This window comes from Giraffa tippelskirchi, chromosome 10 (assembly GCF_054371585.1).
Source record: "Giraffa tippelskirchi isolate mGirTip1 chromosome 10, T2T-mGirTip1v1.2.pri, whole genome shotgun sequence".
Classification (NCBI taxonomy): Eukaryota; Metazoa; Chordata; class Mammalia; order Artiodactyla; family Giraffidae; genus Giraffa; species Giraffa tippelskirchi.
This window is the reverse complement of record NC_137284.1, coordinates 72,522,787-72,549,675: the sequence shown is the minus strand read 5'-3', so window position 1 is coordinate 72,549,675 and position 26,889 is coordinate 72,522,787. Positions and strand designations below refer to the sequence as shown.

Below are 26,889 nucleotides of genomic sequence, written 5' to 3'. Positions count from 1 at the left end.
GACTGTGGCTCAGATCATGAACTCCTTACTGCTAATTCAGACTGAAATTTAAGAAAGTGGAGAAAACCACTAGACCATTCAGGTATGATCTAAATCAAATCTCTTATGACTATACAGTGGAAGTGAGAAATAGATTTAAGGGACTAGATCTGATAGACAGAGTGCCTGATGAACTATGGACAGAGGTTTGTGACATTGTACCAGAGACAGGAAGCAAGACCATCCCCAAGAAAAAGAAATGCAAAAAAGCAAAATGGCTGTCTGAGGAGGCCTTACAAATAGCTGTGAAAACAAGGGAAGCGAAAAGCAAAGGAAGAAAGGAAAGAAATGAATGCATTTGAATACAGAGTTCCAAAGAATAGCAAGGAGAGATAAGAAAGCCTTCCTCAGTGATCAATGCAAAGAAATAGAGGAAAACAACAGAATAGGAAAGACTAGAGATCTCTTCAAGAAAATTAGAGATACCAAGGGAACATTTTATGAAAAGATGGGCTCAATAAAGGACAGAAATGGTAGGGCCCTAACAGAAGCAGAAGATATTAAGAAGAGGTGGCAAGAACACACAGAAGAACTGTACAAAAAAGACCTTCACGACCCAGATAACCACGATGGTGTGAACACTCACCTAGAGACAGACATTCTGGAATGCGAAGTCAAGTGGACCTTAGGAAGCATCACTACAAACAAAGCTAGTGGAGGTGATGGAATTCCAGTTGAGCTATTTCAAACCCTGAAAGATGATGCTGTGAAAGTGCTGCACTCGATATGACAGCAAATTTGGAAAACTCAGCAGTGGCCACAGGACTGGAAAAGGTCAGTTTTCATTCCAATCTCAAAGAAAGGAAATGCCAAAAAATGCTCAAACTACTGCACAATTGCACTCTTCTCACACGCTAGTAAAGTAATGCTCAAAATTCTCCAAGGCAGGCTTCAGCAATACGTGAACCGTGAACTTCCAGATGGTCAAGCTGGTTTTAGAAAAGGCAGAGAAACCAGAGATCAAACTGCCAACATCCTCTGAATCATCAAAAAAGCAAGAGTTCCATAAAAACATCTATTTCTGCTTTATTGACTATGCCAAAGCCTTTGACTGCGTGGGTCACACTAAACTGTGGAAAATTCTGAAAGAGATAGGAATACCAGACCACTTGACCTGACTCCTGAGAAACCTGTATGCAGGTCAGGAAGCAACAGTTAGAACTAGACATGGAACAACGGACTGGTTCCAATAGGAAAAGGAGTTCGTCAAGGCTGAATATTGTCACCCTACTTATTTAACTTATATGCAGAGTACATCATGAGAAACGCTGGGCTGGATGAAGCACAAGCTGGAATCAAGATTGCCAGGAGAAATGTCAATAACCTCAGATATGCAGATGACACCACCCTTATGGCAGAAAGTGAAGAAGAACTAAAGAGCCTCTTGATGAAAGTGAAAGAGGAGAGTGAAAAAGTTGGCTTAAAGCTCAACATTCAGAAAACTAAGATCATGACATCTGGTCCCATCACTTCATGGCAAATAGATGGGCAAACAGTGGAAACAGTGGCTGACTTTATTTGTCTGGGCTCCAAAATCACTGCTGATGGTGAACGCAGCCACGAAATTTAAAGACCCTTACTCCTTGGAAGGAAAGTTATGACAAACCTAGACAGCATATTAAAAAGCAGAGACATTACTTTGCCAACAAAGGCCCGTCTAGTCAAGGCTATTGTTTTTCCAGTGGTCATGTATGTATGTGAGAGTTGGACAGTGAAGAAAGCTGAGCGCAGAAGCATTGATGCTTTTGAACTGTGGTGTTGGAGAAGACTCTTGAGAGTCCCTTGGACTGCAAGGAGATCCAACCAGTCCATCTTAAAGGAGATCAGTCCTGGGTGTTCATTGGAAGGACTGATGTTGAAGCTGAAACTCCAATACTTTGGCCACCTAATGCGAAGAGCTGACTCATTGGAAAAGACCCTGATGCTGGGAAAGATTGAGGGCAGGAGGAGAAGGGGACGACAGAGGATGACATGGTTGGATGGCATCACTGACTTAATGGACATGGGTTTGGGTGGAATCCTGGAGTTGGTGATGGACAGGAGGCCTGGCGTGCTGCGGTTCAAGGGGTCGCAAAGAATCAGACATGACTGAGCGACTGAATTGAACTGAACTGAACCCACACCCAGGCTTCCGAGGTGGCTCGGTGATAAAGAATCCACCTGCCAATGCAGGAGACTCAGGTTTTATCCCTGGGTCAGGAAGACCTCCTGGAGAAGGGAATGGCAACTTATTCCAGTACTCTTGCCCGGGAAATCCGATGCACAGAGGAGTCTAGCAGGCTACAGTCCATAAGGTTGCCACTAAGCAATCCTGGACATGACTGAGCATGCATGCAAACCTCAACCACACCAACAAAGGCTCAGTGAGTTGCCTAGACCTCCACCCATGCCAAGCTGAAATAATGAAAAAGTAACTGAATAACATCAAATCAAATAATCAAAGCTGAAAACTTCCCAAATTTGGCAAAAGGCATAAACTTACAGACTGAAGCTGAGTGAGCTGAAAACAGATAAAAATACATCCATGCCAAGATGTATCATAGTCAAACTTTGGAAGACTAAAAAACAAAAGTTTTTTTAAGGAAGTGAGAGAGAAATAGCACATTACATATGTAAGAGAAATATTTGAATGAGCAAATTTCTCGTCAGAAACAATGGAAGCCAGGAGGAATTACACTGTAGTTTTCAAGTACTGAAAAAAAAGAACTACTCAATCTAGAAAGAAAATCTATTTCAGAAATGAAGGGTGGCTGACTTTATTTGTCTGGGCTCCAAAATCACTGCTGATGGTGATTCCAGCCATGAAATTTAAGACCCTTACTCCTTGGAAGGAAAGTTATGACAAACCTAGATAGCATATTAAAAAGCAGAGACATTACTTTGCTAACAAAGGTCCGTCTAGTCAAGGCTATTGTTTTTCCAGTGGTCATGTATGGATGTGAGAGTTGGACTGTGAAGAAAGATGAGTGCTGAAGAATTGATGCTTCTGAATGGTAGTGTTGGAGAAGACTCTTGAGAGTCCCTTGGACTGCAAGGAGATCCAACCAGTCCATCCTAAAGGAGATCAGTTCTGAATATTCATTGGAAGGACTGATGCTGAAGCTCCAATACTTTGGCCACATGATGCAAAGAACTGACTCATTGGAAAAGACCCTGATTCCGGGGAAGACTGAAAGCGGGAAGGGAAGGAGACGACAGAGGATGAGATAGTTGGATGGCATCACTGACTTGATGGACATGAGTTTGAGCACACTCGGAGTTGTGATGGACAGGGAAGCCTGGCGTTCTGCTGTCCATGGGGTTGCAAAGAGTCGGACACTACTGAGTGACTGAACTGAACAGACGCAATCAGGTAAATAAAAAACATGACAAATAAATAAAAATGTAATTCTAGAAAATATACAAGTAACCCACAGAAAAAAAGAACATAAAAAAACAGAAAACAAAAATGAGTGATCTAAGCCTTAACATATTAAAATTATATTAAATGAAAATAATCTAAAGACAATAATTAGAAGACAAAGCCTGGCAATGTAGATTTAAAATCATGATTCAATATGCTTCCTGTAATATAAGAAACTCACTTCAAACAAAATGATATAAGAAAGTTGAAAGAAAAATTGGAAAAAGATATAACATGCAAATATTAATCAAAAGAAAGCAGCATTAGCTATGTTAATATCAGATAAAACAGACTTCAGAGCAAATAATAGTACTAGAGGTAGAGAAGGACACTCTCTAATGATGACAAGAGGATTAATTCACCAAGAAGACTGGCAAACATAAACACCAAACAAATAAGATGCAAAATAAATGAAACAACAGCCAACAGAACTAAAAGAAATATTCAAATCCACTAATACAGTTGGAGATGACATCCCTATCTCAACACTGATAGAACAACTAACCAGCAAATCAGCAAGAGTATAGAAGAATTGAACAACATCAGGCAAAAAAATGAATCTAATCAACATATTTAGAATATTTTGCTTAACAGAAGCAAAGACACATTCTTTTTAAGCAGCCATGGAACATATACCATGATAGATCATATTCTAGGTCATTAAAAAAAATTCAACATATTTAAAAGAATTTAAACAGTAGGAATTGTGTTCTCTGCCCACAACAGAATCAAACTCTACATCAAAGACACAAAGAAAACAGAAAAATCCCCCAAACACTTGGAAATAGAACAAAACAATTACAATTCATTCATCAAAGAGGAAATCTCAAGAAAAAAATTTTAATATATTTAACAAAATGAAAATGGTAGTATTTTCATATGCCCCATCATAACATGGGGGCACAGGTAAATCAAGGATAAGAGGGAAATGTTTGGCACTAAGTTTACAGTACTTGGGTGTAAAAAAAAAAAAAAGGAGGCATGTTCCACTCCAAAGGAGGCTTATTCCACTATCCTAAGTGGAATAAGCCAGACACAAAAGACAAATATCGTATGTTTCTACTTCTATAAGGCACCGAGAGTAGTCAGATTTTTAGAGAGAGACATTAGAGTGGTGGCTGCCAAGGTCTGAGAAGAGAGGGGCGTCAGAAACGGGAAACCACTGCACCACGGGCAGAGCGCTGCACTCTGACATGATGAACAAGCTCTGGAGATGGTGTGATGATGGTTGTACCACAATGCGAATGTACTTCATGCCACTGAACCACATGCTTAAAAATGGTTAAAATGGTAAATTCTGATTTGTGTATTTTACTACAATAAAACAGTGAAAGAATGAGGCAGTCAGGAAAAAAAATGGTTAAATGTTTTTAGGCAGAAAAACCTTCAGAGAAGATTTCTTTTTTCTAATAAAAAGAAAGCTTTTTATTAAAGTCTAAAAAAAAAAAAAAAAGGAGGCATGTTTCAAATCAATAATCTAGGCTCCCATATCAAGAACCTAGGAAAAAAGAGGTGGGAGCAAATCTATTCAAATCAAGTATCAGGAATGAAATAATATATATGAGCAGAGAGCACTGAAACTAAAAACAGAAAAAATAAAAAAGGGAAAATAAAAATTAAAAAGGTGCTTCTTTAAAAGATCAATAAAACTAATCAACTGCCAGCAAGACTGAGATAAAGAGCAAACAAGAGATAATGCAAGGGACCAATATCAGGAATAAGACATCCTGCAGACATCAAAACAATGCTAAGTGAATAGTATGAGCAATATTGCATAGCTAAATTTGATAACTTAGGATAAACTGACCAATATCTCAAGAAACATAGAACAACCACAATTCATCCAATATGAAATAGATAATCTGAATAGACCTATAACAATTAAGTAAAATGAAGTAATAATTTAGTAAAAATTGAAACCAATTATATATAATCTCTTAAAGAAAATAGAAGAGAACACGTCTCAATTTATTTTAAGAAACTGGTATTACTCTGATACCAAAATCAAAGATAGCATCAAACAAAACGAAACAAAAACTTCAGACCAATATCCCTCATGAATATAGATGCTAAATCTTTAGCAAAATATTAGCAAACAGAATTCAACAACATATAAAACAAACTACACACCATGACCAAATGAGCTTTAAACTGGTTGAATATTTGAAAATAAATTAATATAATTCAATACATTAAAAACTGTAAAAGAGAAGTTATATGATATCAATCTATGAAGAAAAAGAATGAAAAAATTCAGTGCCTACTTATGTTTTAAAAAATCTTCTCAGTAAAGAATTGAAGAGAATTTCCTAAAGTTGATGAATAGGAATCTACAAAAAAACCTACAGCTAAAAGTACACTTAAGGATTGAAAAAGTATGTTTTATCTATAAGATCTGGAATAAGGTTAGGATAACTACTCTCTCCACTCTTATTCAACATATTGTTGCAAGTTCTAGCCAGTGCAATAGGCAAGAAAAGGAAATACTAGCATACAGACTGGAAAGAAAGGCTAAAGCTGTGCCATGTGTGGATGTCATGATTATCTACATAGAAAATCCCAAGGAGTATGCAAAAACAAAAACAAACAAAAAAAATCTTCTGAAACTAAAAGTTTAGCAAGGTCAGAAAATACAAAGTATTTTGTATAATATGTATCCCTTGTACCAAAGTGGATACGCAGATGGCAAAAACAAACATTAAAAAACAAGCAAATTATTAACCATCAGGGAAGTGCAAATCAATACCACAATGAGGTATCACTAAACACCTATCAGAATAAATTTTTGTTAAGTGACAAATACTGATATGGATGCAGAGAAATTAAATCACATATTTATTTCTGCTAGGAATGTAAAATGGTACAGATACTTTAAAAAAAACTTCACAGTTTCTTAAAAATATAAACATTCAACAACCATAAGACAGCAATTGTTCTTTTGGGCATTTGTCTTAGAGAAACAAAGAATCATACTCACAACAAATGTATTTTCAGCTGACTGGTTAGGCAGTGATTACAAGTAGTAAAGTAAAGCTTGATGTATTTTTCAAGCAACTTCAGATAGCTTTATTCATCTGGGTTCTTTGTATCAAATGGGTTTGTATTTGAAAACATATTTGCTGCCCTCTAGATCTATTCACGCATAGTAAGCAGAGTAGATCTTTGGAACTCAAGTAATTTTAATTTAGAATGTCAATGGTGTTGATTTCTTTAAAAAGTTTAAAAGAGTGCATTCTAAGTATACATCATTACAAGACATGGAAAGATCTTTTAGAAATAACTTTTGTCCCTAGAAATGAATAATCTTTTATAGATAGCAGCAAGGTGTGTAGGCTGGTCCTGACAAACAATTCTGAGAATAAATCTAAAATTCAACTCTGACCTCTGCTCACTTGTTTTCCTTTTCCCTCAAGGCAATAGCATTTCAAATAAAAACAAAATGCCAGGCTTCAGAGTCAAGGAATAAATTTCTGTGTATATGGTGGACATGCAGCATAACTTAAAAATTGAATACTTCTGAGTGCTGGAAAACACGCCTCAAAGAACTGAACTGCCTGTTTTTATACACCAAAAGGTACATCATTGCTCACAAGAACATCATTAATAGAAGTCAGTGATTCAAGATGAACTAGAGATGACAACTATGCTATTTGTTTCTGCTAGTAAACTCTGAAGTCTGTTTTCACTTTTCTTTTTTTTGGCCATGCCGTGAGGCATGTGAGATCTTAGTTCCCTGACAAGGGATCGAACCTGCATGCCCTGCATTGGAAGCACAGAGTCTTAACCACTGGAATTCCAGGGAAGCCCCTAGTTTTACTTCTTAACTAATTGTTCAAACAAAATAAAAACATTTTCAGAAAAGGTAAATTATTATTTAATTACTGATAAAGGGAAATTATCACACAGAAAGTCCAGTAAATACTTTTTGAATGTGTTCAAATATGGTACTACAAAAATTAAGCTGCCACTAGCTTAATAAATGGAGGAAAATGATAATTCATTACTGTATCCAGAAAGGTAAAAAATACTAAAGTCCCACATATTTGCACTGGGTTGCTATCACAATGCCATAACTTCTTGTGTTCATTGAAAAATTTAAAACTTCATATGCAAATACACCCACATAACTTAACAAAACAAAATGAAATCTTTAATCAAGAGGACTAACAGAAACTTCCGTTTAGTTCTGACGCACAAGTTACAAGAAAATTAAGAGAATCTGAAGCAGGTTTAGAGCCGAGCCATATAATGATTAAAAGATTGGGCAAAGGGATCTAATAATAAGGATAAAAGACACATTTAGACAAACGGAGACAAGTGAAAATGGAATGAACTGCAAATTACCCGAGATAGTTGAGCAGCTATTTTTTATTGCTTTCTACACAAGTCATCCTCTATCACCCCAATGTGTAGCTAGAAATAATAGCAATAAACTCATATATATGTGTGTGTGCCCTTGTGAGACATGTCATTCATTATCCAAATTTTTTCTTCTAAAGGGTTGTCTCCATGGAGTACTGGACTTTAATACTTCATTCTGGAGCCTCTACCCAAACAGATGCCAACTAACTGTCAGAATTCATGGAATATCTGAGGCTTTTTTAGTTACTTAAATGATATACAACAGATTTAGATTATTGTTGTATCTTGAGTATCTATCCAAATGAAAGCTCATTGTACCACTGCATTTGTGATTTCCATTGATGACCATCAGAGTGATATGAGTTGCTCCTATTTCCAAGAAGCTACATTTTTTATCTTTCGTAAAAATAGAAATTTTGTGTTTATATTTAGGCTTTATAAGCTTGACATCTGTTTCTAATCTCTGAAGACATCCTGACATTGTCCTACTTGAGTATTCTTTCTTAAAGAGATGGGAATATCAGATCACCTTACCTGCCTCCTGAGATATCCGTATGCAGGTCAAGAAGCAAGAGTTAGAACCAGACATGGAAAAATGGACTGGTTCCAAATTGGGAAAGGAGTACGTCAAAGCTATATATTGTCACCCTGCCTATCTAACTTATATGCAGAGAATATCATGTGAAATGCTGGACTGGATGAAGCACAAGCTGGAATCAAGATTGCCAGGAGAAATATCAATAACCTCAGATATGCAGATGACACCACCCTTATGGCAGAGAGTGAAGAAGAACTAAAGAGCCTCTTGATGAAAGTGAAAGAGGAGAGTGAAGAAGCTGGCTTAAAACTCAACATTCAACAAATGAACATCATGGCATCCAGTCCCATCACTTCATGGCAAATAGATGGGGAAACAATGGAAATGATGACAGACTTTATTTTCTTGGGATCCAAATCACTGCTGACAGTGACTGCAGCCATGAAATTGAAAGATGCTTGCTCCTTGAAAGAAAAGCTATCACCAATCTAGAAATCATATTAAAAAGCAGAGACATTACTTTGTCAACAAAGGTCTGTCTAGTTAAAGCTATGGTTTTGCCAGTAGTCTTGTATGGATGCGAGAGTTGGACTATAAAGAAAGCTGAGCACTGAAGAATTGATGCTTTTGAACTGTAGTGTTGGAGAGAACTCTTGAAAGTCCCTTGGACTGCAAGGAGATGAAACAGTCAATCGTAAAGGAAATCAGTCCTGAATACTCATTGAGGGACTGATACTGGAGCTGAAAGTCCAATACTTTAGCCACCTGATCGGATGAACTAACTCAATGGAAAAGACCCTGATGCTTGGAAAGACTGAAGGCAGGAGAAGAAGGGGGCAACAGAGGATGAGATGTTTGGATGGCATCACCAACTTGATGGACATGAGTTCGAGCTCGCTCCGGGAGTTGGTGATGAACAGGGAGGCCTGGTGTGCTGCAGTCCATGGGGTCGCAAAGAGTCGGACACAACTCAGAGACTGAACTGAAGGCTTAAATGAATGCACAATTATTAAATCACAATACATATTTACTTACAGTACATAAAAATGCTTCCCTGGTGGCTCCACTGGTAAAGAATCCACCTACAATGCCAGAGACCCAGGTTTGATCCCTGGATAAGGAAGATCCCCTGGAGAAGGAAAAGGCAACCCACTCCAGTATTCTTGCCTGGGAAAGCTTATGGACAGAGGAGCCTGGCAGGCTACAGTCCATGCAGTCACAAGATTCGGACACGACTTAGAGATTAAACCACCATATAAAAAATGTTTTCCTACCTAAATTCCATCTTTTAAAAATATCTACAAGGTAGCACTGACATATATACACTATAATGTGTAAAACAGATAGTGGGGAGTTGGCAAGTAATACACAGAGCCCAGCTTGGCCTTCTGCGAAATTTGCGAGGAGAAGGGAAGCTTCAGAGGGAGGGAATATATATACCATTATGACTGATTCATGTCATAAAACCAACATAATATAATATTATAAAGCAATTTCCCTCAAATTAAAAAATAAGTTTGTCTAAAATAGTCATTATTTAAAAAAAAAATCTAGTAGTTATTCTCTAATTGAAAGCAACTCAAAAATATCATAACATGTGTGAATATTAAATTTATCCACATCCTCTATCCTTTCACAAATTAGTGTTCAGCATATCCTGTGTTTGAAAACTTGGTTTGCCGAGAACTCTGAAGAATAGGGTTTGAGCCAAGATTAACTACACATCTAAAAGCCACATTTTATAAAACACACACACACAAACTCTAAATTGTTTGCCAAATTTTACTGTTAGCTTCCCACAATATTCTAAAAAATATCAGACAAACAGGCGTCAGTATGATGAATGTTGATGATTCCTTTATTTTTTTTCCTATACACAGTGACCCTCTAGAAGCTCTGAGGTCAGCTGAATATGCATAGTCACTTCAATTAACTGAAGTGTTTGTAAATAAATGATATCTTTTCTCCATTAACATGTCTCCATCTTGACCTACAGGAGTGGATTGTATGGATAATCTCGGGTGACTAATTTGTCTTTTCTTTAACCCAGTGCAAGGGAGCAAAAAACTACAGGGAAACACAGACATACTTTTAAAAATACACATATTCAGGCAATATTGCCAAAAGTGAATTTCTGCTGAACTTAAGCCAAGCTTTTCTATGAATTTATATTTTTTGTGATGGAATATAAGGTCCAATAAATAATGACAACAAATATGATTTTGTTTTACAAATTAAAGGATACTTTCACATGCATTATTTCCTTTTACTTTCATAAAAAGCTTATAGCTTAGATATTATTGTTCTCATATTACAAATGGGGAAACTGAGGCTTGGAGAGGTAAACTGTCCCAGTCTCACAGACAGGAAATGGCTCACTGGATCTCCAACTCTGGCTCCTGACCCTTGGCCACCAAGACTGAGAATGTGCATGTAAATGCACGTGACAAGAATTCACACATAAACAGAAACATGCTCAGATCACTTTTTAAATGTGACAAGATTTCTCCAAATTTCAGTTTGCTTTAAATCACTTCTCCAGCTGCTAACACCATACTGCCCAAAGGCTGGCTTTGTACATTTCAGAATAAAGTAAAATAGTACCTATATATTTAATTAGAGTCTCATCTATAAAATATGCAAATGAAAGTGTTCTTGCTATCTATCAATTCTTTTATGTGTTTCTGCTTGCTTTTTTAAAATTTCCTTTTATTGGAGTTAGCTGCTTTTACAGTGTGATATTACTTCCCTGGTGGCTCACATGGTAAAGAATCTTCCTATAATGCAAGAGACCCAGGTTTAACCCTTGGGTTGGGAAGATCCCCTGGAGAAGGAAATGGCAACCCACTCCAATATTCTTGCCTGGAGAAACCCATGGACAGAGGAGCCTGGTGGGCTACAGTCCATGGTGTCACAAGGAGTTTGACAGGAATGAGTGATTAAACAGCTCTAGATTCTGACCTATATGCTTTAATACGAAGTATTTGTTTTTCTCTCTCTGACTTACTTCACTCCGTATGACAGTCTCTAGGTCCATCCATGTCTCCACAAATAACCCGGTTTTCTTCCTTTTACAGCTGAGTAATATTCCGTTGTATATATGTACCACAGCTTCTTTTTCCATTCCTCTTGATAAACATTAAGGATGCTTCCAAAGCCCAGAAATAAACCCATGCACCTATGGTCACCTAATCTATGACAAGGAGGGCAAGAATACACAAAGGAGAAAAGACAGCCTCTTCAATAAGTGGTGCTGTAAAGACTTGAAAGCTACATGCAAAAGAATGAAATTATAATACTCCCTAATATCATATAGAAAAACAAACTCAAAATGGACTAAAGATCTGAATTTAAAGCCAGATACTGTAAAACTCTTAGAGGAAATCACAGGCAGAACACTCTTTGACGTAAATAGGAGCAAGATCTTTTTTGACCCACCTCCTAGAGTACTTCCTTGGTGGCTCAGACAGTAAAGAATCCTCTTGCAATGTGGGAGACCTGGGTTCAATCCCTGGGTTGGGAAGATCCCCTGGAGAAGGGAACAGCTACCCACTCCAGGTTTCTGGGCTGGAGAATTCCAGGGACAGAGGAGCCTGGCAGGCTACTGTCCATGGGGTCACAAAGAGTCAGACACTACTGAGTGAGTTTCACTAGAGTACTTAAAATGAAAACAAATGAGACCTAATTAAACTTTAAAACTTTTGAACAGCAAAGGAAGCCATAAATAAGACATAATGACAATCCTCAGAATGAGAGAAACTATTTGCAAATGAAGTAGATGACAGAGGATTAATCTCCAAAATTTACAAGCAGCTCATGTAGCTCAATACAAAAAATTACAACCCGATCAAAACATGGGCAGATCTAAATAGACATTTTTCCAAAGAAGACATACAGATGGCTAACAAACATATGAAAAGATGCTCAATACCACTAATCATCAGAGAACTGCAAATCAAAACTACAATGAGATATCACCTCACACCAGTCAGAAGGACCATCATCAAAAAATCTACTAACAATAGATGCTGGGGTGGATGTGGAGAAAAGGTAACACTTGTGCACTGCTGGTGGGAGTATAAATAGATACAGCCACTACGGAAAACAGTATGGAGGTTCCTTAAAAAACTAAAAATAGAACTATCATATGACCCAGCAATCCCACAGCTGGACATATACTCAGAGAAAACCATAATTTAAAAAGGTACATACACTCCAACATTCACAGCAGCACTATTTACAATAGCCAAGATACATTTCTTTTAAAAGTGAGATAATACCTGTGTAACTAGTTAGAGAGTATATCTATAAATTCTATCAGCTAGTAAAAAAGTTGATTATAATAATCTCTGAAAACCATTTGTATTCAGTTTATGCAGTACCTGTAATTTTTAAAATAAGAAAATAAACTAGTCTTATTAAGAGTGATTAACTTTTCATAACTTTAAAAAGTTATTTAGGGTGTGGTTTTTACCTTTCACATGATATTAACCCATTGAAATACATATTCAATTTTGCATTGGTTAGATAGCACTAGCTGCTATAATAAACTTTAAAATTTCAATGGCTATGGTCATATAAAGTTTATTTCTCAGTTGGACAATAGTCTAACCTGGGTATTCCTGGCATGTTGCTTTCCTCCACATGATGATTTTAAGACTCTGGTGACTTCCATCTTATGAACTCTTCCATCTCTTGGGGCCTCATTCTTCAGAGCCTAAGTTAGCAGAAAGAGAAGAAAGCTTAGAGAAAACATACCCTTGACTATGTTCTGCTCATGTTACAATGAAGAGATCTACTCCCACATCTAATGTAAATGTAAAGGGATCTACAATGCCCAGTTCAGCAACGACTTCCCAACCATAACTCTAAATGAAGGCAGGGCAGTCATAAATTTTGGTGGTTGGCTGGCAACTCTATGTAACCATGAAAAGACATATAATCTGTCCTCCTATGTCCAATCACACAAAATTAAAATTTTTATCTCATTTTATGTTATATGTCTGTAGCCAAGAAGTCCAGGAAAATATATTATATTTGTAGGTGAATGCAATCTGAATTTCATTGTTTACCCAGTGTGCAAAGAAAATCATTTCTTTTCACTCAGAATTTATTTCATTTCTGAAAAATGCAACTATGGAGTTGAACATTTATCAAACCACTCCTGAACTGTGCTGAAAGAATTTAATAAAAAAAAGAATGACAAACTACTTTATAATAACAATTCTAGATTTGTTTATTTCACAGTATTTTATACTATATATATATATAATTTTCTTCATGGCTTTGCATTATTGTTTACCTAGCGGAGAAGAGCATTATACCCAGTCATTTTTTTAATCTGGAGACAATAATAAATGGTGTTCCTTCATTAAGTAGGGATAATAAAACATACAGCAAGAAGTTCATAACAACTAACATGATATACTAAATGTCATGGATTAATATGTATTAATTCCACTTATATGAAAATGCATGTGAACATTTTAAAACTTTAAAGTTGCCTATAAATATTGTTTTCATTTTCATCATTATACCTATTATGGAAGAAGATCCCAGAGTTCATACAACATTTGAGGATGTGTAATATACACAAGAATATAATATACACCACCATCTTTAAGGTGGTATACACAAATGCTCACACTAGGAATGTGAGTAAATGATATTTTTATGAACTTCATACAAAAATATCTTTGCTTCCAACAGAAGACTTCTAGTAGGATTTTAGTACAGACATGCTCTGTGAAGTGGAATTGTCATGCATAAAATTTCTGGAAACTGAGGAGAGCAGGGAAGATGAAAATGTTTCACAGAGAAGCCCCAGTAATACTGCCCATGGGGCAGAGTAGCACAGATGGTAGGGGCAGTAAGGGCAAGACAAGGTGGATTTGCACTTTTGCTACTAAATCCAGATCACACATTTATTATCCGTGTGTTGAACTCCATTTGCATAGATTGTTGCATACCTTTAACCCATAACATGTTATTTCTCATTTGTGAGATCAAGTTTATGATCCTGACCTCATTTCTGCATTTCAGCAGGAATTTTTACTACAGTCTCTACCATACTCGAACCATTTCAGGTCCTCAAATAGCTTACTGTGGAGGGGGGCGGATAAGCATTAGGGAAAGACAACGTCTCAAGACAGCTCTTAGCTTATCACCTGGCACAGATTCAGAGAATCAGCCGACAGGTTTATTTGAATAAGTGGTTCATGTTATGCAGGCTTCAGCCACCCACAAAGAACAGCTGTCTGACTTAACCCATGTCAGGTACATGTGTATGTGAGCATAGCAGTATCCTCAGTATCATATACAATGTGTTACCGGAGGCAGGTATTCTATTTTCCTTGCTTTGTCTTTTAACAGTAATGTGCTATGAATCATTAATTCATTGAGATACAAATGCTTCTGTAATTCAATAACCCTATTGTACAAATCTATTTTTAATTGGTCCCTAAAAAGAAAAGGGAAACATCTTCAAATTCTTTCTCTTTTAAAAGATGGATGTTCCATCTTGGTCACTCTCCATTTCCTTGGACAAGTTATTTCATCACATTAAGCCTCAACTGACTCATGGATATAATATTCTTTTCTCATGGAGTTGTTGTAAAGATGGAACATGACAATGATTGTGATGTTTCACTTCTACTAAGCATTACATTGGAGAAGGCAATGGCACCCCATTCCAGTACTCTTGCCTGGAAAATCCCATGGATGAGAGCCTGGTAGGCTGTAGTCCATGGGGTCGCTAAGCGTCGGACACGACTGAATGACTTCACTTTCACTTTTCCTTTCATGCATTGGCGAAGGAAATGGCAACCCACTCCAGTGTTCTTGCCTGGAGAATCCCAGGGACGGGGGAGCCTGGTGAGCTGCCATCTGTGGGGTCGCACAGAGTCGGACACGACTGAAGCGACTTAGCAGCAGCAGCAGCAGCAGCATTACCTAGTGCGATGGGTATTCTGACTTGAGTCTGTGAGTTCATTAGACTGGTTTGGGCATATTCAGGAAAGTGGGAAGGTGATCCCTCCAGAAGCCTTTTTGCAGTGGGGCTAGGCAACTCCCAGGAGAGTAGTCATCCTGATGGAAAAGGTAGCCTAGAATGATGAGTTTAACAAGAAGCTTCGGCCACCAGTGATGAGACGTGAATGTGACCATACATGATGCCTCTTCCCTGGATTTGTCTGTTGCTCTAGGCCTGCTGCACTCTCACCGTGGGTGTGCGGAGAGAAAACAATCAACAGCATCCTGACTGACATCTTAGTGAAGACACTGGAAGGGGGCAGCACTATCTTAACGGCCGTCAAGGAAGCTCTTCCAGCTTAAAGCAGAAGCCTGAGCAGCTATAGAATTTCAAGGGCTCCAGCATCTTAGCTGTCATGGGGGTTGGCAGGTTCTGGCGGACAGACACACACGCAAGGTGCTGGGTGGGGGTTGGGAGCAGACTTGCTCTTCAGCATGTGTCTGGCAATCCGGGGGCGGGGGAGTTCCCAGAAAAACCAGAGGGACCCTGTCCAGATGGCTGAGGTATCATTTCACCAAGTAGGGGCAAAGGATAAATAGGTCACACCATTCCTGTGATGGCTTCTGTGACTAGGTGCTGGTCATGCATGGGGAGCAAGTCAAGATATAAAAGCAAATTGTCTGTCACATGATTAGTCAATTTAAATTTTTTTTGAACTTATGTTTTGTACTCTCAAAGACAATAACTTTCTGTGAAATAGGATGTGAAATTTTTCAAATGATATTGCCACACAGTTTTTCTTTTTTCACAAAAATAAAAAAGGATGTGAGAATCCCTGCCAAAACACACGCTGGACACATCATGAGAACTTCTTTTTATGAGCAGAAGTACCTATTCATTCCATTCACTAAATCTGATTCTAGGTTTAAGTTGCTCAGTGACTATGATTTCAATTCAAAATAATAGAATGAACAACCCCTAAAAAAATCATCCAAGGATTTTGAAGGACACTTGAAAATTGAGTTTTCTCATGTTTGTTTTCTGGTTTTGTTTTTCTCTTTTGAGGTGGTGTTGGTATAGAGGAAAATTCATGAGCCCTCGGAATCTGACAATTCCTTAGCCTTCTACTTAACTGGTGGGGACCCTTAGCAAACAGTTTAACCTCGTAAAATAAAATGTTACAGGACAATATTAGATAGACATTAGATTAGATATTAAATATTAGACAATATTAGATAAACTGAGTACCGTACATTACTCCCAATGCTTGGTACACTCAGCAGGCGATGCTAATTATTTTCCACCCTCCCAATTTCCTACCTACTTTTCTTCCAAACATACATTTCCATTTCAAGAATCCACAGGTAGGACAGCAAAATGGACAGGAAGTCATTGAATGGCATCTATTCTAGTTCTGCAAATTATGTAAATTCTCAGGGCCTCAGTTTCCTTATCTGTAAAATGGATATTATAGCACCTTCCATGTAGATTTTTGTGGGAATTAAGTGGATTAAGTCATGTGAAGTCCTTAGAAGCATGGGCACTAGAATGGAAGCTCCAGGAGCAATTATGGTTGCTCTTGTATCCCCAGGACACAAAGCAGGACCTAAAACATAGTGGGTACAGAATAAATATTTGTAGTAAATGAAAAATGACGGTAGCATGCTTGCTTCCCTTGGCCCAACACAAACTCTCCTTTTACAAACTGTGGGACCTGTGTGGGTGAATGTAGGGCAGGGATGTAGAGATTGCATCCTAAGTGGAATTCAGGAATTTCCCCTGAGTTCCTCTCACTCGAACTGTATTTCCCATGAGCCATGATCTCATCTCTCCATGAACACACCTGCTCCATCTTGTCCAGGGGCAAGTTTGTGTTAGACGCTTGAGTGCTTCTATATTTCCCAGTATTTCTCCACACTGCCTTCTGTCTGGGCACAGAGATGGAGGCTGCTGAGGGATAGTTTGCCCCTTCTGTAGTAGGCAGTAGTCACTCAGTAAATGATTCATGGAGTGAATAAGTCACTGTCCACAGTGCATTGCAAATGAATGTTTTTATTATAATGAGTTCTTTCTTACAGACAAATTTTCAATCCTCTCTATCCCATTCACAGTAACATTACAATTTCCAGAGTAAGAATAGGTACTACTAGAGTGTGGTCACTCCTGATGCCTCTCTTTGGTGACTTCTAGCAGATAGAGTTTACTATATGCAACAGTGGGTTATGGATTTGGCAATGCAGTTTCAGTATAATTGTTGTTCAGTCACTAAGCCGTGTCCAACTCTCTGAGACACCATGGCTTCCCTGTCCTTCACAATCTTCCTGAGTTTGCTCAAACTCATGTCCACTGAGTCAGTGATGCCATCTACTATCTCATCCTCTGTCGTCCCCTTCTCCTCTTGCCCTCAATCTTTCCCAGAATCAGGGTCTTTTCTAATGAGTCAGCTCTTTGCATCAGGTGGCCAAAGCTTCAGCTTCAGCATCAGTCCCTCCAATGAATATTCAGGGTTAATATCCTTTAGGATTGACTGGTTTGATCTCCTTGCAGTCCAAGGGATCCTGAAGAGTCTTCTCCAACACCATAGTTCAAAAGCATCAATTCCTTGGCGCTCAGCCTTCTTTATGGTCCAACTCTCACATCTATACACGACTACTGGAAAAACCATAGGTTTAACTATACGGACCTTGTCAGCAAAGTAATACCTCTGCTTTTTAATATGCTGTCTAGGTTTGTCAGTATAATTAAACTTCTTTGAAAGCAAAACATAAGTTCAATGTGTTTGCATGATTTGACTCCTAACTGTCCCATGAAAATCTGTGAGTCTCTATATGGCCTGAGTTATATTACTATTCCCATATACTTTTAAGTGTGTTCCCTGAGTACTTAACTTGAAGCAAACTAAACCATATATTAAAATGGTCCTAAGAAATCCTTCTGGGCATGTATCTGGAGAAAACCATAATTTGTAAAGATACATGCATCCAGATATTCAGTGCAGCACTATTCACAATAACCAAGACATATTACAATAGCAACCTAAATGTCTATCGAGAGGAATGGATAAAAAAGATGTGGTACATATATATAAAGGAATACTACTCAGCCATAAAAAGAACAAAATCATGCCATATGCAGCAACATGGGTGGACCTACAGATTATCATACTAAGTGAAATAAGTCAGAGAAAGACAAATATTATATCACTCATATGTGTAATCCAATTTTAAAAAATAATACAAATGAACTTATTTTACAAACAGAAACAGACTCACAGATTTTGAAAATAACCTTATGGTTACCAAAGGGGAAACATCACGGGGAGAGAGATATTAGACACACTACTGCATATAAAATAGATAAACATGTGGTTTGACATACACACACCACTACGTATAAAATACATAAACAACAAGGACCTACTATCTAGCACAGGGAACTCTTTTCAATATTCTGTAATGATCTATATGGGAAAGAATCTGAAAAAGAATCAATATATGTATATGAATAACTGAATCACTGTTATATATCTGAAACTAACATAACATTGTAAATCTACTCCAATAAAGTTTTCAAAAAAAGAAACCCTCCACATGCTTTGCTGGGAGAAGTCTGATATGATGAGGGTGAAAATTTAAAGGGCATGTGATGTTTTGACTAAGCCAAACCAAAGGAAATCCACTCCTTTCAGTTCCATAGTGCCCTACTTCATTTTCTACTTCATCCTTTTTATGAGCCATCAAAAAGTTTATTGTGAGAGTCACTGGAAGTGTCCAGCAGTGTACTGAATGAAAAAAGCCAGATGAGCCGCCAGGAGAATGTGCAAGCCCAATGTACTACAGACATTTGGAGGTTTGCATGTAACTCAGAGTCAGACACGACTGAAGCGACTTAGCAGTAGCAGCAGCCTCTCCCCAGGTAACCGTGGGAAGACATTTACCTGAGGACACAACTCCCTGTTTAAGAATATTTATCATTAGAAAACTGAATTAACAGCTTCCACTGCTTTGATCCCTTTCATGTGACAAAATGCCTACAATTTTGAAGGCTAATCATTTTCTCCTTGAAGTGGACCAAATAAAGGAGATTTCATAGTTCCTCATTTTAGCCATCTATTACGATTCAAGCATGAATCATCCTCTCTATTCCCATAATAAATCTGTCCCATAGTTAGAATGCTTAAGAACAGATGCACCCAAAGATCTTATTTGTGGTTGTATGTGTGCACACGTGTATCTGAAAATGCCAGAACCTAAATATTTTTGGTACTTTTCAGGACTGGAAGCAAAACCACACTTAATTGGAGAGCCAGTGATAGTGTGGGACTAATGATAGTCTTAAAAATTCTCTGCAACTTTTTGACATACCCTGCCCCCCAAAACAATCTTAGAACTACGAATTCAAACTGTCAACTGATTTGTTAAGAAAAAACAAACTCCAGTTTGTAAATGCTTAAGCTTACATGAACAGGAGCATTCCTTCCTAAAACTGAGAGGAAGTCCTAAAAGGACTTATCTTCTATCTCTAGTTTGTCACACATCACCAAAAGGTCTACTGAGAGCATCACTACTGCCTATGCATGCATACACACAAACACACACACACCACCACACACAGATGTAGAAATAACCCAGGAATAATGGACAAAGGGCAGATGTGGCTAAGCCCTTCTATGATAAATCTCGGGCTTCCCACGTGGCTGAGTGGTACAGAATCTGCCTGCCAATGCAGAAGATCCAGAAGGCGTGGGTTCCGTCCCTGGGTTGGGAAGATCTCCTGGAGAAGAAAATGGCAATCCACTCCAGTATTTTTGCCTGGAGAATTCCGTGGACAGAGGAGCCTAGCAGGCTACAGTCCATGGGATCGTGAAGAGTCAGACGTGACCAAGCACACACACACACTCATGATAAATCTTCACATCACTTTAAATTAAAAGATCACATGATGGTTGAAGTAACATTAAGGATGAACCCTCCAAGCTTTTCCAAGTCATCCACCGAGGTGCAGCAGGCATGCTAAGCAGATACTGAGGACGCCACAGCTTGCCCAGCCGTGTGGGCTGGAGCACCAAAGCACTGATTCTTCACTACTCTTTGGTTGCCCTGAGGGATCTTAAGAAAGGGCCACCATTGTGACTAATAGTCTCCAATGCACGGATAAGGGAGCTGACTAATTTTGTGTTCCTACGGTGACACCTATGAATATAATCAGCAGGCTTGATAAAAATATTTGCATAAAATCCATATATGTACACATGTATATCTACTGATAACTACCTACCTTATAGCATATGTTATACCATCAATTATGAGTTTCTTCATCAATTTTCCATAGCTCAGTATCTCACAGTTTCCTTCCAAATAATGGAAATAACACTATTTTAAAAAATCAAGTTTACTTCCTAATGGCTCACCATTTTATCTGAAAAATCATTGGTCCACCGATTTACCACAATAACAAAACTTATTTCCATAATAGCACAGAGCTCAGGAACTGAAGCCAAATACTTTTCATTTTTTAAAAATTCTAAGTCATAATGTTATACCATTTACGTAACATACATTTTTTTAAAGAATGTGGCCCAGTAGTTTTTATCGTAAAAGAGAACTGCAATATATGAAACACATGAAATCTGGAGAAAGGAAAATATTGACACAAATCTACTGCCACACATACCCAGTTGTGCATTATCTGGCAGGGGACTAGCATTAACACAACACTGAATATGTGTTCAGAACTCTACTGATGTGCCAGGGAGGCTCCAGGTCCACTTCCCACATGTTAACTGGCAAAGTGCTGCTTTAGGGCAGACAGGCTGTGAGGACACGCATGGGAAGACAGACTCAAGGTCATGACGATGATATGACATTTAATTTGAACACACTGGACTTTTTTATATCTGGAATCTTCTCAACTTTATTTCCACATACGAGTTTTAGTCATTAGGTTCCCAGGTATTTGACCAACATCTGGAAATGTCACATGATTCCTGAGATGCTGGCTACTTGACAAGACCTCCTGGCCCACTGGAGGACTCTGATGGGGCTGACACTTGTGAAAACATTCTGGTGTCAATGCTAGGACCATGCATGGGAACAGCTTAGCTCAATCCCTTCGCTTTCCATAGCAACCATGGTCCCCAGAGAACTCTCTGGGGCACTCATTAAAGTGTTCAGACATAGCAATCCATCTTCAGTATCTTTTAAAATGTCTATCATGGAATCTTAGTCCTGTAAGATTCCCTGCTGAAGAAGACAGGGGAGGGGCAATTTAACCTTGGACAGATAATTTTAATAAACACAGCATAAAATGTTTCCTCATATGTGAATATTACCATGCAAATTAAAAATCTGTTACTTTGGGTCTTCAAAAATTATTTTATTACCTAAATCTTTATTTGGTTAATAACCAAAAACCTATCAACATCCTGGGGAATAATATTTTACAGCACTGTGAAAAATTCTTCCCCATATCCTAGAGTTCATTAACACATTTTCTGGCTACCATTCCCAGACCCAACCCCATCATAATACACACTCAATTCTTATTTTCTCCTCTGTTTGAAGCTTCTTCTCCAGAAACCCTTCTCTCCTTCTCTTCTCTGGAGTCAATATCAGATAATACCTAACCACTAACTTTGTTGCGGAAACTTCCACTACAGGTGACTGTCTTACTTTAGAGCAATGGGTTTAGAAATGGGTTGGTAGTTAAAGGCACCATGATAATGAAATGGACTCTGTTTCACTGTTGTGGTGGCAATGATTCCTCTTAATAATAGGTTACAACAAAATACATACAGCATTAATGTCATTTAGCTGCCAACTAAATCAACATTGTTCATTCTCCTTAACTTTCATTTTGATCTAAATTTGGAAGCATTTGTTAGAGAAATGCAAATCAAAACCTCAATGAGGTATCATTTCACACCAGTCAGAATGGCTGCTATCCAAAAGTCTACAAGCAATAAATGCTGGAGAGGGTGTGGAGAAAAGGGAACCCTCTTACACTGTTGGTGGGAATGCAAACTAGTACAGCCACTATGGAGAACAGTGTGGAGATTCCTTAAAAAACTGGGAATAGAACTGCCATATGACCCAGCAATCCCACTGCTGGGCATATACACCGAGGAAACCAGAATTGAAAGAGACACGTGTACCCCAATGTTCATCGCAGCACTGTTTACAATAGCCAGGACATGGAAGCAACCAAGATGTCCATCAGCAGACGAGTGGATAAGGAAGCTGTGGTACATATACACAATGGAATATTACTCAGCCATTAAAAAAATACATTTGAATTGATTCTACTGAGATGGATGAAACTGGAGCCCATTATACAGAGTGAAGTAAGCCAGAAAGAAAACAATACAGTATACTAATGCATATATATGGAATATGAAAGATGGTAACGATAACCCTATATGCGAGTCAGAATAAGAGACACAGATGCATGGAACAATTTTATGGACTCTGAGGGAGAAGGTGAGGGTGGGACGTTCTGGGAGAATAGCACTGAAACATGTATATTATCGTATGTGAAACAGAACACCATTCCATGTTCGATGCATGAGACAAGGGCTCAGGGCCAGGGCAATGGGATGACCCAGAGGGATGGGATGGGGAGGGAGGTGGGTGGGGGTCCAAGAAGGGGAACACATGTAAACCCATGGCTGATTCATGTCAATGTATGGCAAAAACTATTACAATATTGTAAAGTAATTAGCCCCCAACTAAAATAAATAAATTTATTAAAAATAAATAAATAAATTTGGAAGCATAGAAATGAACAAGCAATTTTATCATTATATGCTTTTCCCAAACTTGTGACTATATGTTTTTTTACAGTTCTGACATAAGTAGTCTTTTTAAAAGGCTTGCATATTCATTGTAGTAAAGGACAATTGGTTCTCATAATTTTCATTGGCTGTTGGATTTGTCAGAGAACAGGATCCTTCATTCTTTCAAGGACTCTATAATGGTTATCAGTATTTACCTGAAAAAATAACAGTTTTTATCTTGCATTTAATTGCTTGGGCTCCAGAGTCCAATCCCATGTTGTAAGTCAATGTTCTACCATTTAATCTGTGACTTTTGCAAAGTTAACCTTTTTGTCCTTCATTTTCTATTGTGAAAATTGGTAATACAGCCACCAAGAAGGCTATTGACCAGGTTCAAGTAGATAATTAATGCAAAGGACTTGAATAACAAGTGATTAATTAATATTAGCTATTGTTATTGCTATTATGACAGAAGTGATATAGATGCTTTGAAATCACAAACTTCAATGTCCACTTGTAAATTCTTTCTCTCTCCACCTTACTAGAAACTGAATAGCCAGAAGTAGCAAACAGACTCAGAGAGAGCAGAGGGTTTGTCTCAGCATATAATTAGTCTGAGATAACACATTCACAGAAATGATTTGAATTGGCCATGATACTAGATTTCAAAAAATGCAAATGTATTGAGAGACTGGGAGTTACTAGTTCCTATAAAGACATGAATAACTTATCATGAGCTCACTATCTCTAAACATGCTTCTGCAAATAACAGGGGGGAAAAAATCACTCACTAGGGAATTTTATTCTCTGGTATTTTTGCTATCTTTGATGAAATGTCACCTTCTCACTTAGGTCTTCCCAAACGTACCAAACCCCTCCCACCTTCTAGCATACCTTATCTCCTTGCGGTTTTAATGTTTTAATTGCTTGCATCACCTTTGCAATAGGCTGAATGTTTATATCTTCCCAAATGTGCATCTTGAAATCCTACCCCCTGATATTATGGTATTAGGACGGAGACCTTTGAGAGGTAATTAGGATTAGATGGGGGTCCTGAGGATAGACCCTCAGGAATGAGATTAGCACCCTTTAAAGAGTCAAAGAGAACTTGCTTCTCTCTGCTCTCAGACATGTAAGGATACAATGAGAAGTCAGCAATCTGCCACCTAAAAGAGGTTCTCACCAGATCCAACCAAGCTGGCACGCTGTACTTGAACTTCCAGAACCCTGAGCAATACATTTCTGTTGCTTATAAGCATCTCAGTCCATGGCATTTTTGTTATAGAAGCCTAAGCTGATGGAGACAACCTTCATACACATAACACAATTTACTAATTCACTCTTTTTAATGTTTGGCCTCCCCTACTTGAATGCTAGCTTAGTTGCATAAGAATTTTTCATAATTTTTTTCAAAACTGTATCCCTAACACTTAGAACAATTCTTAGTGCATATCATGAATATTTGAGGAATAAGTGAACAAGTCCAGAAGTGGGACAGATAGAGCTTTGATCAAATCAGTAGCTAAACAATATCAAGACTCAGACTCCTGTCTTTCCACTCTCCCATCCTGAGTGTTGGCTTTATCCTAAGGTTAAAAAACCTGTTGTCCTTGGTTTTCTAACATGAAAAATGGTAGATCCAGACACAACTGAAGTGACTTATCAATACTATTAACACAGACTCTCCGAGGGCTAATGACTAGATTGAAGGAGGTAGTAAATGCTCCCACAAAAGCAAGAAAATATTCACTTAAGTCCCTCAAGAGATCTTCCTCCATATCTCATTGAACACAAATTTGATCACTTAAACTAATTAAGTGTTTAAGGAAAAGGAAATTTCTTTAAATGTTGGAGAAATCAGAATTTCCCCCTAAAATGGGGGGAAAGGATCATGTTCCTCTAGGGGTAAATGTCACAGTCCATTGGCAAAAAAAGAAGCTTAGATGGGTAGACAGAGCAAATTCCTGTCAATCACATTATTAGATCACTGCTTCTATGCATTACTGAAGTTGGCTAGGCTAAGACTAAGAGCTTTTAAAACAATTACAAATAATACCGTCCTTAAAATAAACGAAAAGAAAAGTAGACTCACATTCAGTTCAAGTGAAATGGACTCTTTCACATGTGCTGAATTTAGGAAACATCATTCAACAACTAAAAGCAACCAAGGTCAGTTTTTCTTTGCATTCTGCAGTCCGGATGCTTAATTTGCTTTCAGAAAGACTGTGGCCTAAAGAAACCTATGTGTGAATTAATACAGTCACTTGGATTTCAGTATGTGTTTAATATGTTCATGTTACAAAGTTTAGTTGCCTTTTTGTTTAATATATATGCTCGCATTTCTGCTGGCTCTTCAAGTGGCCAAGGTAAAAACTAAGAGTATATTTATGGATGTGAGAAGTGATGTGTTGAAATATTTTATTGGTTTGGATTCGGTTTGGTAATCATCTGTCTTTTTTTTAGTTCGATAGCAGATGTGAAAAGAATGAGTGCGTAAAAATGCCTTCCAGGAAATAAAACAGCACAACTGAATATCTGTTCAAATATACAAGAAGGAAATTCAATTTGGGCTTTTTAATGACTAACCTTTATATGGAAGGAAATTATTCCATTAAATTAATACAGTCTAACTGTGAAATTTTCAGAATCTAGTAATGATTATATACTTTCTTAACATTCATTTGCTATTTGATGTTTATGTATTTAACCTTGACATCTACCAAAGAAGAAAAGTAGTTGTCAGAAAAATTATAAAAGTGAAATTAGGCCACTTAGATCAAATTTAATGTTCTGATTCAGTGTCCATATGCTGCTGCTGCTGCTGCTGCGTCGATTCAGTCGTGTCCAACTCTGTGCGATCACATAGACTGCAGCCTACCAGGCTCCCCTGTCCCTGGGATTCTCCAGGCAAGAACACTGGAGTGGGTTGCCATGAATGACTATGAATTGGGCACTTAAACTTCCATAGGGAATTGAGAGTTATGTCCAAATTATCTCTTAAGGAAATACTTAGTACTCTCCCAAAAAAGTGTGGCATGTATATGTACCTGAGCAGAGTCTATGAGAAATAGATATTGCATAGGAACACGTACCCTAATAGTTTATTTGGAATACCTTAACATTATAAATAATTATTTCTGATGCATTTACTTGCCAAACTGCAATCAGGCCTGCCCTGATGACGCTGTTTCCAGGTACTTTAACTCTCTTCCACATTGTCCCTTAATGATGCTTCCCTTGTCTATTTGCCTTTTTCCATGGTACCTATCACCTTATGCATATATAATTTTGCAATTTATTCTATTCATTCACTAGAAGTCAAAGCTGAAATTAAACAGGTGATTTATCTTTGCTAGAAATCCATAAAGACAACACAAATTTAGCAAACAAAATAATTAATCACCAGAGGAAAAAAAATGTCTCCAACATACTAAATTGGCCAAATTTTGTAACACAACATCAGTAGCATTTATGTTTTAAGTTATCTGTATTGTGATCTAGGTGTTAGGCTCTGCAGACAAATCTGGTAGTAACATGTTTCTACACTGCACATTGTGTGTCCTGAGGATTTCCTGCGTGAAACATACCGTGTCTATTCAATGATCTATACAATGAGGAAACAAAGAAGATAGAGGCAAAAGATCAAGGTATGCAGAAGGCCAAGATTTGAAAAGCTATTGGAGCAATGAGAATGTGATAGTCATGGTTTCATAGATGTGCTTGTGGACATGATCCTGCTAGAATAGAGGTCTCCAGCCCACAATCAAATAAAAAGTGATCTCATTGAAACATGTATATTACCA

General features: G+C 37.8%; 1 long non-coding RNA gene across 1 annotated transcript in view; it reads right to left on the bottom strand.

Annotated features, from left to right (window-relative positions):
- Positions 1-10,199: 10,199 nt before the first annotated feature.
- The window catches only part of LOC145524782 (uncharacterized), a 189,547-nt gene continuing 172,857 nt past the window's right edge, over positions 10,200-26,889 (bottom strand). Inside the window, exon 3 of the long non-coding RNA XR_014067835.1 lies at positions 10,200-13,059. This is a non-coding gene — a long non-coding RNA (uncharacterized LOC145524782). The remainder of the gene's footprint in view (positions 13,060-26,889) is intronic.